A 5,823-nucleotide genomic window follows, 5' to 3' on the forward strand; every position below is an offset into this window, starting at 1 on the left:
CTAAATATATAGCATACTATTGACGATATAGCAGATGATGAAGTGCTACTGATTGTTAACCCGGGATAGTTGGAAAGCTTATATTCAGCTGTTTACAGTCATACTATTTTTATATTTCATCAACAAGACAAAACAAAAATGACCTCAATAAATTGCAATAAATAAGAGATTTAGTTACTTGGTGTTAGAACTTAGAACCATTAATAGATATTCTAGGAGCTTTCAGAATAATAATTAATTCTACAACTATATCAAATGTATTCATCCAATCCTTCAAGCATCGTTTGATCCAAGGTGATAAACAGTCAAAAATGAGACACAAGAAAAATTAATCTTTTTTCAAACAATTAAACTTGGCCTGTACAGGGATCGAACCTGTGACCTTGGCGTTATTAGCACCACGCTCTAACCATCTGAGCTAACAGGCCGGTCTGCACAAATTCCTGGAAGTCCAGCATATGAAGAAGTGCTAATGATAGTTAACCCGGGAGATTTGGAAAGCTTAATTCCGGAGGTTTACCATGAAGTTATAAATATATAATATCAACATGAAGAAACTAATATGACTTTAGAAAAATTACAATACATAAGAGATTTTCATACTTAGTGTTAGAACTTAGAGCCATTAATGTTTTTTCCATGTGTTTTAGCAATAAATAACAATTCAACACCTATATGCAATTGATTCATTTAATCATTCTATCAGCTTCCCCTCGAAGGAAATATAGAGATACACATGATACAGAAGAAAATACATCTATTTTCAACATTAAAGGAGCATCAAGTATTGGCTTAGAGACTGATTGAAAGTATGTTCTTGGAATTGTTAACTTTATGCTCTAAAGACTAAACTAATAGGCTCAATAAATATATAGCATACTATTGAAGAAATAGCAGATGATGAAGTGCTACCGATTGTTAACCCGGGATAGTTGGAAAGCTTATATTCAGCTGTTTACATTCATACTATCTTTATATTTCATCAACAAGACAAAACAAAAATGACCTCAATAAATTGCAATAAATAAGAGATTTAGTTACTTGGCGTTAGAACTTAGAACCAATTATAGATATTCCAGGAGCTTTCAGAATGATAATTAATTCTACAACTATATCAAATGTATTCATCCAATCCTTCAAGTAGCTTTTGATCCAAGGTGATAAACAGTCAAAAATGAGACACAAGAAAAATGTATCTTTTTACAAACAATTAAACTTGGCCTGTACAGGGATCGGACCTGTGACCTTGGCGTTATTAGCACCACGCTCTAACCATCTGAGTTAACAGGCCATTTTGCACAAATTCCTGGAAGTCCAGCATATGAAGAAGTGCTAATGATAGTTAACCCGGGAGATTTGGAAAGCTTAATTTCAGAGGTTTACCATGAAGTTATAAATATATAATATCAACATGAAGAAACTAATATGACTTTAGAAAAATTACAATACAAAAGAGATTTTCATACTTAGTGTTAGAACTTAGAGCCATTAATGTTTTTTCCATGTGTTTTAGCAATAAATAACAATTCATCACCTATATGCAATTGATTCATCTAATCATTGTGTCAGCTTCCCCTCGAAGGAAATATAGACATACAAATGATACTGAAAAAATACATCTATTTTCAACATTAAAGGAGCATCAAGTATTGGCTTAGAGACTGATTGAAAGTATGTTCTTGGCATTGTTAACTTTATGCTCTAAAGACTAAACTAATAGGCTCAGTAAATATATAGCATACTATTGAAGAAATAGCAGATGATGAAGTGCTACCGATTGTTAACCCGGCATAGTTGGAAAGCTTATATTCAGCTGTTTACATTCATACTATCTTTATATTTCATCAACAAGACAAAACAAAAATGACCTCAATAAATTTCAATAAATAAGAGATTTAGTTACTTGGCGTTAGAACTTAGAACCATTAATAGATATTCCAGGAGCTTTCAGAATAATAATTAATTCTACAACTATATCAAATGCATTCATCCAATCCTTCAAGCAGCGTTTGATCCAAGGTGATAAACAGTCAAAAATGAGACACAAGAAAAATGAATCTTTTTTCAAACAATTAAACTTGGCCTTTACAGGGATCGAACCTGTGACCTTGGCGTTATTAGCACCACGCTCTAACCATCTGAGCTAACAGGCCATTTTGCACAAGTTCCTGGACGTCCAGCATATGAAGAAGTGCTAATGATAGTTAGCCCGGGAGATTTGGAAAGCTTAATTTCGGAGGTTTACCATGAAGTTATAAATATATATTATCAACATGAAGAAACTAATATGACTTTAGAAAAATTACAATACAAAAGAGATTTTCATACTTAGTGTTAGAACTTAGAGCCATTAATGTTTTTTCCATGTGTTTTAGCAATAAATAACAATTCATCACCTATATGCAATTGATTCATCTAATCATTCTATCAGCTTCCCCTAAAAAGGAAATATAGAGATACACATGATACAGAAGAAAATACATCTATTTTCAACATTAAAGGAGCATCAAGTATTGGCTTGGAGACTGATTGAAAGTATGTCCCTGGCATTTTTAACTTTATGCTCTAAAGACTAAACTAATAGGCTCACTAAATATATAGCATACTATTGAAGAAATAGCAGATGATGAAGTGCTACTGATTGTTAACCCGGGATAGTTGGAAAGCTTATATTCAGCTGTTTACATTCATACTATCTTTATATTTCAACAAGACAAAACAAAAATGACCTCAATAAATTGCAATAAATAAGAGATTTAGTTACTTGGCGTTAGAACTTAGAACTAATTATAGATATTCCAGGAGCTTTCAGAATAATAATTAATTCTACAACTATATCAAATGTATTCATCCAATCCTTCAAGTAGCTTTTGATCCATGGTGATAAACAGTCAAAAATGAGACACAAGAAAAATTAATCTTTTTACAAACAATTAAACTTGGCCTGTACAGGGATCGAACCTGTGACCTTGGCGTTATTAGCACCACGCTCTAACCATCTGAGCTAACAGGCCGTTTTGCACAAATTCCTGGAAGTCCAGCATATGAAGAAGTGCTAATGATAGTTAACCCGGGAGATTTGGAAAGCTTAATTTCAGAGGTTTACCATGAAGTTATACTTATATAATATCAACATGAAGAAACTAATATGACTTTAAAAAATTACAATACAAAAGAGATTTTCATACTTAGTGTTAGAACTTAGAACCATTAATGTTTCTTCCATGTGTTTTAGCAATAAATAACAACCATCTGAGCTAACAGGCCATTTTGCACAAATACCTGGAAGTCGAGCATATGAAGAAGTGCTAATGATAGTTAACCCGGGAGATTTGGAAAGCTTAATTTCAGAGGTGTACCATGAAGTTATAAATATAAATTATCAACATGAAGAAACTAATATGACATTTAGAAAAATTACAATACAAAAGAGATTTTCATAATTAGTGTTAGAACTTAGAACCATTAATGTTTTTTCCATGTGTTTTAGCAATAAATAACAATTCATCACCTATATGCAATTGATTCATTTAATCATTCTATCAGCTTCCCCTCAAAGGAAATATAGAGATACACATGATACAGAAGAAAATACATCTATTTTCAACATTACAGGAGCATCAAGTATTGGCTTGGAGACTGATTGAAAGTATGTCCTTGGCATTTTTAACTTTATGCTCTAAAGACTAAACTAATAGGCTCACTAAATATATAGCATACTATTGAAGAAATAGCAGATGATGAAGGGCTACTGATTGTTAACCCGGGATAGTTGGAAAGCTTATATTTAGCTGTTTACATTCATACTATCTTTATATTTCATCAACAAGACAAAACAAAAATGACCTCAATAAATTGCAATAAATAAGAGATTTAGTTACTTGGCGTTAGAACTTAGAACCAATTATAGATATTCCAGGAGCTTTTAGAATGATAATTAATTCTACAACTATATCAAATGTATTCATCCAATCCTTCAAGTAGCTTTTGATCCAAGGTGATAAACAGTCAAAAATGAGACACAAGAAAAATGTATCTTTTTACAAACAATTAAACTTGGCCTGTACAGGGATCGAACCTGTGACCTTGGCGTTATTAGCACCACGCTCTAACCATCTGAGCTAACAGGGCGTTTTGCTCAAAATCCTGGAAGTCCAGCATATGAATATGAAAGTTATAAATATATAATATCAACATGAAGAAACTTATATGACTTTAAAAAAATTACAATACAAAAGAGATTTTCATACTTAGAGTTAGAACTTAGAACCATTAATGTTTTTTCCATGTGTTTTAGCAATAAATAACAATTCATCACCTATATGCAATTGATTCATTTAATCATTCTATCAGCTTCCCCTCAAAGGAAATATAGAGATACACATGATACAGAAGAAAATACATCTATTTTCAACATTAAAGGAGCATCAAGTATTGGCTTGGAGACGGATTGAAAGTATGTCCTTGGCATTTTTAACTTTATGCTCTGAAGACTAAACTAATAGGCTCACTAAATATATAGCATACTATTGAAGAAATAGCAGATGATGAAGTGCTACTGATTGTTAACCCGGGATAGTTGGAAAGCTTATATTCAGCTGTTTACATTCATACTATTTTTATATTTCATCAACAAGACAAAACAAAAATTACCTCTATAAATTGCAATAAATAAGAGATTTAGTTACTTGGTGTTAGAACTTAGAACCATTAATAGATATTCCAGGAGCTTTCAGAATAATAATTAATTCTACAACTATATCAAATGTATTCATCCAATCCTTCAAGCATCGTTTGATCCAAGGTGATAAACAGTCAAAAATGAGACACAAGAAAAATTAATCTTTTTTCAAACAATTAAACTTGGCCTGTACAGGGATCGAATCTGTGACCTTGGCGTTATTAGCACCACGCTCTAACCATCTGAGCTAACAGGCCGGTCTGCACAATTTCCTGGAAGTCCAGCATATGAAGAAGTGCTAATGATAGTTAACCCGGGAGATTTGGAAAGCTTAATTTCGGAGGTTTACCATGAAGTTATAAATATATAATATCAACATGAAGAAACTAATATGACTTTAGAAAAATTACAATACAAAAGAGATTTTCATACTTAGTGTTAGAACTTAGAGCCATTAATGTTTTTTCCATGTGTTTTAGCAATAAATAACAATTCATCACCTATATGCAATTGATTCATCTAATCATTGTGTCAGCTTCCCCTCGAAGGAAATATAGACATACAAATGATTCTGAAGAAAATACATCTATTTTCAACATTAAAGGAGCATCAAGTATTGGCTTAGAGACTAATTGAAAGTATGTTCTTGGCATTGTTAACTTTATGCTCTAAAGACTAAACTAATAGGCTCAATAAATATATAGCATACTATTGAAGAAATAGCAGATGATGAAGTGCTACTGATTGTTAACCCGGGATAGTTGGAAAGCTTATATTCAGCTGTTTACATTCATACTATTTTTATATTTCATCAACACGACAAAACAAAAATGACCTCAATAAATTGCAATAAATAAGAGATTTAGTTACTTGGTGTTAGAACTTAGAACCATTAATAGATATTCCAGGAGCTTTCAGAATAATAATTAATTCTACAACTATATCAAATGTATTCATCCAATCCTTCAAGCATCGTTTGATCCAAGGTGATAAACAGTCAAAAATGAGACACAAGAAAAATTAATCTTTTTTCAAACAAATAAACTTGGCCTGTACGGGGATCGAACCTGTGACCTTGGCGTTATTAGCACCACGTTCTAACCATCTGAGCTAACAGGCCGTTTTGCACAAACTCCTGGAAG

The 5,823-nt window shown here is 32.2% G+C and overlaps 2 non-coding genes across 2 annotated transcripts; both read right to left on the bottom strand.

Annotated features, from left to right (window-relative positions):
• Nucleotides 1-354: 354 nt before the first annotated feature.
• On the bottom strand, nt 355-428 carry TRNAI-AAU (transfer RNA isoleucine (anticodon AAU)). Its single transcript has one exon. It is a non-coding gene; the product is annotated as a tRNA-Ile (tRNA).
• Nucleotides 429-2,940: 2,512 nt separating this feature from the next.
• TRNAI-AAU (transfer RNA isoleucine (anticodon AAU)) lies at nt 2,941-3,014 on the bottom strand. The gene has a single exon. It is a non-coding gene; the product is annotated as a tRNA-Ile (tRNA).
• Nucleotides 3,015-5,823: the final 2,809 nt, after the last annotated feature.

This window comes from Lissotriton vulgaris, chromosome 4_1, assembly GCF_964263255.1.
Source record: "Lissotriton vulgaris chromosome 4_1, aLisVul1.2, whole genome shotgun sequence".
In the NCBI taxonomy this organism is placed as follows: Eukaryota; Metazoa; Chordata; class Amphibia; order Caudata; family Salamandridae; genus Lissotriton; species Lissotriton vulgaris.